This window comes from Cricetulus griseus, chromosome 3 (genome assembly GCF_003668045.3).
Source record: "Cricetulus griseus strain 17A/GY chromosome 3, alternate assembly CriGri-PICRH-1.0, whole genome shotgun sequence".
NCBI lineage: Eukaryota > Metazoa > Chordata > Mammalia > Rodentia > Cricetidae > Cricetulus > Cricetulus griseus.
In genome coordinates, this window is record NC_048596.1 from 237076364 (window position 1) to 237089282 (window position 12919).

A 12919-nucleotide genomic window follows, 5' to 3' on the forward strand; every position below is an offset into this window, starting at 1 on the left:
TAGTATTTCCTCTCTATGCCCCCTTCCCTGCATTTTGGAATTGCAATATATATCTTGTGCCATTATATGTTGGAAGTATATGATCAGCTTTTTTATTTTGACTTCATTGGGGATTCAGAGACTTTAGACTTTGAAACAAGTTTGAGACTGTTACAGACTATGGGTTCTTTTGGTTCTGGATGCATTTTTTGCATTATGATATGGCTATAAGCCAGGTAATGGAATGTGGTGGTTTGAAAAAATTGTCCCCCCAATGAAGTGGCACTATTAGGAGGTGTGGCCTTGTTGGAGGAAGTGAGTCAACTGAGTCTCTGAAGTAGTATAAGCCACCTAATTAAATGTTTTACTTTACAAGAGTTACCGTGGTGTATCTTCACAGCAATAAAAACCTGAACTAAGATGGTTATATTGTAAGACTCTGTCTCAAAACCAAAAGAAAGCAAGAAAGAAAAGAAAAGACTTAGGTCATAGGTCATTTCTGAGATTTGCCGGTGGGTTTGTCTGTGAGGGTGTCACCTGGGAAGAGTGGGGGTGGGCATCTGCCTCAATATACACAGAATTATGGGCTAGGGTCCTGGAATGAAGAGAGAGTAGGGAGGGACAGTAAGAGGAAGACTCAGAGAGAGAGAGAGAGAGAGAGAGAGAGAGAGAGAGAGAAAGAGAGAGAGAGACACTCAGAAAAAGGGAGGGAGGCAGTCCATTCTCTACTCCATGATCCACCAGGAGGTGAACAGCAGCCTCTACAGGGAAGAGCTAGACCCCCAACCATGCTTTTCATTCCATGGTTGACAAAACATTCTTTCCCTCCGTTAAGTTGCTTCTTGTCAGATATAAGAAAGCAAGAAGAAGAGTAGTCAATGCACCCCTTCCCATGCAGGGCTGGCTACCCATCTCCTTCTCATCCTTTCCTGCCTGGAACAGATGCTGCCTCACAATGTTTCACAGGCTAATGTGTCTCTCATTGCACTGCCCCCTCCAGCTCTCATCATCTGCTGAGAACTGAAGATTTCCTCTTTGCCATTACATACTTTGAGCAACTAAGAACACTTACACACTGTGGGTATTCAATAAATGTGGGATGGGGTGCCAGGCAGGTGGATCAGGTAGACCAGTGCCTGCTGCATGAGTCTGAGGACCTGGGTATAGTCCTCAAAATCCACATTAAAAAGCAAACAAACAAAAACCAGGCATGGTGGTGCATGCTTGTAATTCCAGCAGGGGGGAAGGCAGAGATAGGAGGATTCCTGGAGTTCGCTGGCCAGCCAGCCTAGTGGAAACGGCAAGCCCCAAGGCAGGAAGAGACCCTGCCTCCAGAACATAGTAGACAGAGCCTGATGAACAACACCTGAGGTTGACTTCTGGCCTCCACATGCACATGTGCACACATGTAGACATGTGCACTTTGCCCACACATGTAGACATGTGCACTTGCACACACATGAACATATATATACACACACATAAAATCACTAATCACTGCTCTACTGGCAGGCTGAGAATCAGCCTTCAGATACACACCAGTGTACACACACACACACACACACACACACACACACACACACACACACACTCACACATCAGATCCATGCTGTTCCCAATCTGAGAAGTGTCTTCCTCCTGCAGAGGGCAGTGGTTAATGCAGACATGTTATTGTTCTGAGTGTGGGACATTGACATCAACTCCTGCCCCAGCACTCAAGAGTCATCACAGAAAGGGGTGGGGGTAAAAGAAGGCAAGAGGCGAAGGATGGGAAAGGGTACTGTGAGAGGCTGTCCTCTGAACACGACACAGCAGTTGCACACATGAGCAGTGGTTACATCCAGTGGTGAGTGCAGTACAATGGACATGTAATAAACATCAGTTAAGAGTGTGTGGGTCTGTACATACCAAGTGTGACAAGCACTGAAGGAGAATGTTGAGTGAAAAGAACAAGTTGTAGGAGCATATAAGGTGTATTTAAGGAGCATTAAATAAATTCAAAATAAGAGGCTGGCAAGGTGGCTCAGCAGGTAAAAACATTTGCTCCCAAGCTGAGCGCCTGAGTTGGATCCCCAGGACCAACACCCTGCAAGCCATTCTTTCCCTCTGCATGCACATCATGGCACACAAATAATGTAAAATGGAAGCCCTCAAATAATATTACATGTTTTGATGGGCACACACACAGTTAAAGTGTAAAAGCAAGAATCAGTATTTTTATACCCCAAATCTACTGTAGTAAACAATGCTGAGAAAGGAATAGAACCAGGAAAAGGAACAAAAGGTCTGTATTTTAGGGTCTTGCTTTATTTATCTTAACGATAAAACATTAAAGTCTTCTAGAATAAAAGTTTTTTATACCTGTGAAGGTCAAGCCTTGGGGTTGCTTTGGTGTGGACTTGAATCTTGGTGGTTTCTCCTATATGTTTTCCATACATTCACACCTTTTAGGGTTCTATCCCCCAAACCACAGACTCAGCATGGTGGGCAGTGGTCTCAAGAAGTGCCTGCCTCTGTGTCAAGCAGGTACTTCATAAACATTCACTGAGGCAAATCTAAAAACAGAGTATTTTTACAAGATGTTTAACCACTTTGAATCTTAAGACATTGTAAAATCGCAATGCAAAGACTTAGAAAGATATAATCTATGGGATTATGTGTGAAAGCTATGTGTTAGCAATTTGTGATGGGCAATTCACCAAGGTGGGTGGGATCCCAGATGATGACCATGGCTTAGCATAATGGGTTCCCAGCTGTGCTGAAGATAGAAGTACAGAGATAACCGAGGAGAATTTAGTTAATTCTGAGCCGTGAATGCACAATCATATCAAGGTTGTACAATGGGGCCAGGGATGTGTTGCCTTGCATGCCTGTAACCTCAGCATTCAGGAGGCTGTGGCAGGAGGATTGCCTTGAGTTCATGGCCTACACTGAGCCTACAATGGGCCTACAGTGGGCTATGGATATAGGACCAGGCCAGCCAGGGCTACATAATGAGACTGTCTCAACAACAACAAAGAGGTTGTACAACAAAGTATAGGTTACTTGGATACCTTTGATGTTTCAAATTCAGGTATCTCCCCCAAGACTATAGTTTGAAAGCCGATCCCCAGAGGTAGGACCTGGCTGGTGGGAGTAGTTCATTGAAGGTGATCCTTGCCCCTGTTACCTGTCCTTGTCCCTGTGTAGTACTATCTGCCACCATGTGAACAAGCCATTACTTCATGCTTCCACCCCCACAAAGAGGCTCCACCCTGCCTTCCCCATTGTGATGTACTTTTCTTCCTTTAAGCTGTTTCTGGTAGGTCACAGCAGTGAGAAAAACACCCGCACTCCTGGGCAGCTAAAGACAGGCCCATGCAGAGCAAGAGTGCATGGCCTCTTGCCACTTACCACTATCCATTTCAAAGGGGCCTGGCCCCTCCTGCAGGATCTCCTTTTCCCTGCATCATCTCAGAGCTTCCCTCGGAGAGTCAAGCCAGGGGCTGGGAAGACCTTACCATTCTCCAAGTGCTCCACAAGGTGAAACCAACAGGAGGACATCTGTGCATGAACAGTCACTGTGTGTGCTCCGACCTGCAAGAAGCAGTACTCACCCTCTAATTGGCCAACTAATGAAAGCACTTCAATCTCTGTTCAGTTTCTCTTATGAGTCTCATAAGGTACCCTAGACTAGTGGTTTTCAGCCCTTTAATACAGTTTCTCATCTTATGATGACCCCTAACCATAATATTATTTCATTGATATCTTATATCTTTAATTTTGCTATTATTAATTATAATGTAAATAACTGATATTCAGGATATGAACCCTGTGAAAGGGTAGCTCAACCCCAAAGGTTGCAACCCACAGGTGCAACCCGAGAGAGCTACCACCCTAGACAAAGTCAGTGGCTGTTTCCTCCCCTGGGAATCCCGCCCACTCTCAGGAGTTTCTCTCACGTTTCCTTAATTTCTCACTTTACTTAATATCTCTTCACAAAGCTTGCTTCTACTTTGTTCACACCTATCAGTGTCTTCATTTTTAACCTTCACTGGTGTGAGACAAACTCAGAGCCACTGTCTTGGGTTGACATTTGGTGACTGTTGAGTTTCTGGCACCTTAAGCTCCTGGATCAAGCACAGATGGGCTGAGAAAATTCCCGTCACTCCCCAAACTGTATCATCAGTACCCTTGGTTTGGTCTGACATGGCAGAAGACACAGCGCTGGGCTGACCATCACTGCCCCGTGTGTTTGTTTGAAGCATACTAAATGTGAAATGACAGACATTATCACCACCCTATCCATTGGAAGGAACACCTCAGTGTAGGGAGACACCCTAGCCCCGCCCCAGGTAACCTGGACAGGTGTGAGGGTGGGTGAGGGGAAGTCTGAGATGACTTAGAAGGAGGTTCAAAAGGAGCGGGAGGGGGGGGTAAGGGGGGGGCTCACGTGGAAAACCCCTTCTCTCTGCTGTTCCCCAAGCGCTGGTTCCAGCTCCCTCCCTCTCGCTTGACTGGTGTATCTCAAAAAAGAAAACCTTAGCACTATTGGCTCCAGGCTGCTCACTCTTCACCTCAGTTCACAGATAACAGCTTCTTGCGTCTAGAAAGCTGATCTTGACTTGGCCCAGGCCCTTTACTGTGAGATGCAGGGGCACCATCTGCTTTTCTGAGAGACTGTGTTGCCTTCATCTTCTTCCCACCCTCTGTTCCTATCCTTTGTTATGTGACTGTGCATATACCTCATACAAACACGAATACGATTCTGCTGGAGAGAAGGGTCAGTGGTTAAGAGCACTTGCTTCTCTTGCAGAGGACCTAGGTTTGGTTCATAACACCCACTTGGCAGCGCATAGCCAGTTCCAGGGGATCCAGAGTCCTCTTCTGGCCTCTATGGGTATCAGACACACATGCAGTGCACTTACATACATGCAGGCAAAGTACTCATACACATAAAATAAAAATAAATCTTTTAAAAGATGAATAAAATGTAAAGAGGCATGTAGGGGAAAATATGATCAAAAGAAGCATACAAACTTCTTAAAGAATTAATAAAATATTACAACTTTTTTTTTTTTCAGTCAGAGTCTCACTATGTAGGCTCAACTGGTCCTAGAACTGTCTATGTAGACCAGGCTGGCCTCAAACTCACAGAGATCTACCTACCTCTACCTCTTGAGTGCTGGGATTAAAGGCATTCACTACGGCACCTGGCAATATTATAATGCTTTTTTCTTTTTTTTACAGGGATCAGATGAGGTCATATGAATATCCACTTTTGTCTCCACAGATCATTACAGGTTTTGTTCTCCAGCATCAGTTTATGAGAGGAAAGAGCTATAACTCAGCTGATATAAACCAGAAGGGAAAATTGTTTGACCGCATGCAGTAAGCGGAACCTGGCTCTGATGGCCTGGTGGAAATTCACCCTAATGTGCACACTAGAGCAGATAATGAACCCTGTGCATAATTAGCTACTTAGAATTGCCCTTTTATCTTCTAAGATCAAAATATCATCCTGTCCTCTGACTCGGCAAGTTCTAAGGTACTCTGGCTGAATTAATATAATGTCATTTTGAAGACCTAATAACTGTGTCTCTGCTAGCACTGGAAATTAATTTTCTCTGCTACTCAGCTTAAGGCTTCCCTGCATGCATCTTGGTCTAGAGGCTTTGAAGTGACTTTAATGATGTATCCTGGGTAAATATAAAAATAAGGTTGATGCTTAACCTAAACAAAGGACGAGGTTATGGGAGAAACTTGATTCTTTTCTCTTCCTTTGATCTCCTAAAAGCAAGATTCCTGACACACATCTGGGTGAAGAAGAAACAAGAAGGAACAAAAGGAAAGAAGTCAGAAAGGAGGGGACATAACCTGAAGTCACTCTGGTCGTATTCAGTTATAGAATGTGGTAACTTTGGAAGTGTGTGACAGTAACTAGGAGAATTGCATCATGTTATAGATAAAACAGCTAAAAGGAACATTAAAGACAAGTGTTTTAGAAGGCTTTCAGATACACATAAAAGTGGTAACATCTAGAACAGTGATTCTCAGCCTTCTTCATCTTGTAGTGACCCCCAACCATAAAATTAGTTTCATTGCTACTTTGTCATTTTACTACTATTATGAATCATAATGTAAATATCTGTGTTTTGCAATGGTCTTAGGTGACCCTATGAAAAGGTCATTTGACCCCCTCAAAGGAGTCATGACCCACAGGTTGGGAACCCCTCCTCTAGATTCTTGCTTAGAAAAGGGATTTAGTTTATGTTCAGAATTAGTGATATTTGAAGCCAATTAAGTTTGTTTTTGTTTCTGTTTTTATTTTTGTCGTTGTTTTGTAGTCAAGGATGGCCTTGAGTTTCTGCTCTTCCTCCCTTGCATGTGCTTGGGTTACAGGTATGCACCACCACCCTTGGTTTGTAAGGTCCTGGGAAGGAAACCCCTGGCTTTGTGCATGCTCAGCAAGTGCTCTACCAACAGAGCTACATCCCCAGTCCGTGAGGTCATGGAAGTTCTAATGAGAAAGAGTCAACGTTTTGCTTAATGTTTTTAAAATCTGCTCATTAAGATAATCTATTTCATTTTAAAGCTACAGTTATTACTGTGTAACCCTACTGTCCCGCATTGCTATTTCGTATGTAAAGCACTTGGCTGTCCTCCTCTGCCTTGTTCCTGCTCCTCCTGACTACTTCCTCTACTTCCAGCCTACTTGGCCTTAGTTCACTTTATATGTAGCCACCGAGCATCCTCATCCTCATCCTCATCATGTCCCCTGCATCCACCTTCAGGTGAGCTGGGGTCCATGTGGCTTCCCTCACTGAAATCAGCCCCTTAGAGAAATAGGTATTCATACCACCCTCCAGCCCTCCCACCACCCTGCATACACACTTGAGCTGTTGTAGAGGGCCATGCAGCTGCTGAGCTGGTATAGGAAGACTTGTGGGCAGGAATTCAAAGGATTAGGCAGCAAGGCCTTCAAACCTACCAGCTATATATTTCAGTGGAAAACCTACTTGTGCTGACCTGGATGCCAGGAAGCCATCCAGGTATGACTGTCCATATGGCTGCCACAGTGTATTCAAAATACTCAGTCTGTTCTGAAGAAAACTGATGGTCTTTTTCCCCCTTGTTTACCTCTTCTACTAGAATAGAAGATCAGAATCTTTATTTAATTCTCATCTGTAACATTGCCAGTGACAGGCATACAGAGACATCGAATAAATATTTGTTGAAAGAATAAGGAGGCAAGAATGGTGGCACACCAGATACCACAAGAGTAACAGAACTGTGCTGTTTTCTGGGATTTTGTGTTTTACTTTTTGTTGTTGTTGTTGTTTTAATGGAGTGTGCTGGATGTCTCTACAATTTTGTCCAAATGACTACAGAACCTGGAAAAGCTGTTGCTGCTATTGATGCATAACATACTGCTATTATTGGTCTTTTTATATAAATATAAATATATATATATACATATATAATTTGAATTTTTGGAAACTTTAGCTGTGCTGTCAACTTTGGAAAAAAGTATCCCAGTTTGCCGTGTTGAGTTGGCATTGTACAGAAATTAACAGTCATATTGGTCTAGAAATGTTGAACTTAATTTTTTTCCATTTGTACAGGGGTAACGTACTGTATTAAATATGTAAGGTCTTAAAAAAAGATGGAAGACAGCTATCTTCAACAAGATACATTAAGAAGGCATAATATTAACTGGAATAAGGCTAATGCTAAAATAAAAAATACCATAAGATGTCACAAAAGTTGGAAAAAAATACTTTCAGAAGGCTTAGAGGGGATAAAGGAGGGGAATTGGTATTGAAAGTATTCAAAATTTACTATATATGTGTATGAAACTGTCAAATAAGTTAAAATGTAAAAAAAAAAAGAATGGTGGCACACAGTTGGGCAAATACTGGTGATGCAATCAACACACCATTTTTTTTTTACTTATAGTGGCCATAATTTTCACCTCCTTCAGCCTTGCTTCCTATTCATCTTCATTATATTTCTGAAATTCACTGCAAACTCTAGTCAGTGGAATGTATAAGGTCTGCAGAACCAATTGGCTGGGGAACAAACACAGCTATGATATTGACAGGAAGCCAGGAGAATGTCGGTGTGATGAGGATATTGGAGGGAATGTTGCAGAGAGAGTGGGCACTTCTCATTTATTGTTGGATCCATTAGTGACTCTACCTTTGCCAGTTCCAGCTTGGCAGCAGGTTACCTTGACCCCATAATGCAGCTACTATAACCCTGTCATAATGCAGCAGGACCCTACTGGGGAGGCTCTGAGACCGAGACCACTGTCATGGACATTTTCCATAGCAGAATGCTGTTAGTGTTTCTACTGTGCTGGTGGAGAAAGGAAGAAGAGCTGGAGGAAGCCTCAGGGTCAGAGGGAAAAGGCAGGACTTGAAGCAGGAGTCTGAGTTCTCGTAGGAATCAAATATTACTAAGAATGTACTTTGCCCCCAGAAACGTCCTCCCCGAGTAACAGAGTAGTGACAATTGGGACCTGAGATGCAGGTCAAAGACCTGTCCAAGGTGTTTTTAGTTTTGTTATTTTAAGGAATTGATAGAAGTAATCCTTCCTTGTGTTTTGTTTTTTTTTTTTTTTTGAGGCAGTATCACTCTATAGCTCAGTCTAGCCTTAAACTCACAGCAATTCTCCTGCCTCAGCCTCCCATAAGTTGGGATTATAGGCATGAGCCACCATACCTACCCAGAATCAGTTTCTTCGGGGGCACAAACAAAAGAATATCTTTATCTTCATCTCTGTATCTCCAAAGGCTAAGTTGGCACACACCTAGCTCTCCTCTCAAAGTGTCCCTATGAAAGTTCAGAGGTAGGAGCCTTTGCTGTTTCCTTCTTCATTATTCAAAACAGCTCTGAGATGTTTCAGAATCTCCCTGTGCAGCTCTAATGAGGCAACACACTTTTCTTGCTCGAGGGAATATATGCAGATCCCGATCTTGAACCCCAAGGGGCTCATGGGACTACAGAAAGCGCTTTGATTCTATTCCTTTCCTTACAGAGGTTTCGGAATCTTAAATTTTATGGCATTAGATTCTTCCCAACACTGCATGAATAATGTGTGCTCTTTTTATTCCCATCCCCCACTTTTTACACAGGGTCTTATTGTATAGCCCAAGATGACCTTGAGCTCCTGGTTCCCCTGTTTTAGACTCTCAAGTGGCTGACATTAAGATTTCACACCTTAGCTTTTAATGTGTAAAAATTTTAACTTTTGGACATCACTTATTCTTTCTCTTTGTTATCTTTGTAAGTTTGATTTTTGAGACATGGTCTTACTATGTAGCCCATGCTTGACTCCAAGAAGTTTCTCCTGCCCGAGCCTCCCAAATGCTAGGATTACAGGTATGCACCACCACACCTAGCTCTTTGTTGACTCTCTCTCTCTCTCTCTCTCTCTCTGAATGTGTGTGTGTTATACTTCTGTGTGTGAGGTGGGATGCAAGTTCATGTGGAAGACAGAGGTCAACACTTGCTCAGTTAACCTCTCATTGAACCTGGAACCTGGAGCTCATGACATGGATTCAGCTAGACAGCAGGCCACCAAGCTCTAAGGGTTGATCCATCTGCTCCAAAACCCTGGAATTACAGATGCTAGCCTCTGCACTCAGCTTTTATATTGGAAACTCGGGTCTTCATGCTTAGGCAACAAGCACTTCCCTGACTGAGCTCTGTCTTTGATAACAAGACATTTCTTATCATGTTCAAACATTTAAAAATATTCATAATCATCAGTAGCAAAGTTCTCTATAGTTTCTTTTGAAATTGGATTTAATATGCCTTTAATCTCAGCACTTGAGAGGCAATGGCAAAGACGGAAGTGGAGTCAGAGGCAGGCAGAACTCTGTGAGTTTGAGGTCAGCCTAGTCTAAAAAAAAAAAGAAAAGAAATTGGACTTAACAGGGGAAAAAAAGTGTGTGTGTGCGTATATGTAAGGAATGTTTTATACTTAAACTGAAGGAAAAAATTAATAGAAATTATTTTGTATATTTCAATAATATACATTATTAAAATAGGGCTGGAGGGGTGACTTAGCCGTTTAAGAGCACTTGTTGCTCTCAGAGGATACAGGTTAAGTTCCCAGCACCCATAGGTTAACTCACTACCATCTGTAACTCCAGTTCCAAGGAATTCAACATCCTCTTCTAAAAAAGTCTAAAATTCATTTATCATCATCATTGTCGTCGTCGTCGGTGGCGTTGTTGTTTTTTTGTTGTTGTAGTAAGTGTTACAGCTATGAGGGAAAATGTTTCTCCAATGCAAGTGTTACAGCTCTGAAAAGAAAGCTATCCTGGCACCAGGAACCAAGGAATACCACAAAGTCACACTGCACAACAAACCTCACACAGGAGATTTATTGGGAAAAACACAAGAGAATGACTGCCTCTGGGAGAAGCAACAAAGAACTGAGCAGGGGGCAGGCTTTATATATGTGTTTGGGGGGGAGGTTGCTTTCTAGGGTGGCCTGTGATTGGTGGGATTCTGCGGCCTGATCTTGAGGCAAGCTTGGGGATTGGTGGGATTTTGTTGCCTGTTTTTAGGCTTTTTTTTTTTTTTTCCTGTAGAGTTTGTCCACCTTGTTCTCAAGGGGCAGGAAACAGCTATTAGTTTGTGGGGGGAGGGGGAGCTAGTCACTTGACCTCGAGGGGCTTACAGTTATTTTGGTTTTGCCTTGAGGTAGGGTTTCTCTGTGTGGCCCTGGTAGTCTGGAACTTGCTTTGTAGACCATGCTGGTCTGGAACTCAGAGATCTACCTGCCTCTGTGCTCAAGTGCTAGGATTAAAGGCATGTGCCACCACACCTGGATTATTTTACTATTATTAATTTTAGATTTTTTTTTTGAGAGAGTATCTTAATATAGCCTTGGCTGGCCTGAAACTCATAGAGATCCTCATGCCACTGCTTCCAAGTAATGAGATTAAAGGCATATATCACCATGCCCATCTAAAAACTTTTTAAAAATAAAGATTATAAATTATTAGGACAAAGGCTGTGGATATAGCTAAGTGGTTTGTTAATATATATATATAATATATATATATATATATATATATATATATATTTCCTGAACTGGAAAGCAAAAGAAAGATGACAGAATTGTATTTCTAGAGATTCATGTGCATGCAGTACCCACGAAGGCCAGAACTGGGTGTCAGATCTGCTGGAACTGGAATTACAAATGGCTGTGAGCTGCCACGTGGGTGCCCAGAACAGAACCTGGGTCCTCTGGAGGAGCAAATAGAACTTGTAACTGCTGAGTCATCTCTCTAGCCCCAGAATTGTATCTTTTTAAAGGCAAAAAGCCTTGTGTAAAAGTACACTATGAAACCAGCCTATTTTATATTGTGAAAAATTATTTTCTCTTTGAGAATCAGTAGGCATGTTACTTTACTAGTTTTCCCAAATAAAGTCTAAGTCGAGAGCTCCTATTTTTGGACTTATGCCTGTGGCTGACTGTCAACTTTGGTTGCCTTCCAATTTCTCCACGCAGATAAACAAGAGGAAGACAAGAGAGGGAAGCTTTTTACTGCCACCTAATGTTGGGGAAAAAAACAGCCATTAAGTGCAAAGTGGAAAAACTTGCATAAAATACTTAAGGGGTAGTAAGGATAAGATGGTCACATGTCCTGGATTGTGAAAAATCCCTGTTGTCTTGGCATCTGTCTTGTTTAGCATTTGGCCAGCTCCCCTTTTTCTCACAACACTGACTTGGATAATAGCCACTATTGAATACATAGATAGAATTGTGTGTGCTTGTATGTATGTGCACATGTGTGTGTACATGTGTGTGCTGGTGAGAATGCACATGTGTATCTGCATGTGGGAGAAAGAACTTGACCTCAAGTGTCTTCCTCTATCATTCGCAACCTTGGTTTTATTTGTTTGTTTGGTTGGTTGGTTGGTTGGTTGGCTGGTTTGGGTTTTGGTGTTTCTGAGACAGAGTTTCTCTGTTTAGCCCTGGCTTTCTTTGAACTTGCTTTGTAGACCAGACTGGCCTCGAACTTATAGAGATCTACTTACCTCTACCATCTAAGTGCTGGGATTAAAGGCATGAGTCTCTCACTGAACCTAGAGTTGGCTATTTTAGCTAGTCCAGCTGGTCAATGAGCCACAGGGATCTGTCAGTCTCTGCCTCCTCCAGCACCGGGATTACAAGTGCATGCTGACGAGCCTTGCTGCTTTTTATATGTGTTCTGGAGGTTGCACGCAAGCTCTCATACTTGTGTAGCAAGGACTTTACAAACTGAGCTGTCATAACTCATTTAAACTCTGTAAAGTTCTAAGCTTCATACCTCATTTAAAAAACTCAAGTGGGGTATGGCTCTCTCAGCTAAGCACACAGTAACTCAGACTAAGTCTGCCCCTGCTCTTACTCTTGCCTCTCTGAACTTCAGGACCAGGATTCTTGAAAAACGAAATCACACGCAGTTCTGCTTCTAAACCCTCAGCTTGAAGTGCTGCCCTAATTCTCCCACTGTACACCACTTCATCCTGCTCCATAGCTCTGTACACAGTTGCCTACCTTCTAACCCCCATCATACTTCTTGTCTCCCATGACACATCTCCTGTTTTCCTCCCATGTTCTGCAATCTTCTCAATGCCTTTATCATTCTGTTTCCTCTCCTCACACCTAAATCTTGATGTCCCCATTTAGCTCTGCTCAAAGGCTATTACCTCAATTCATATGTTTTATGATAATCAACTCACTGAGCTATCCAAATTTGTTTGTTCAACTCAATCAGTAATTCAGTTAATATTTATGAAACACCTAGAAAGTAGTAGTTAGCACTACAGGTACTGGGATGCATCAATGGACAAAAGATAGCGGGGAAATGCTTTTGTTCGATGTAAAGAGTAATCATTAAACCATACTTAAGCAAAATAAATGAGTGAAGTTAAATAAATAGGATAGGATAGC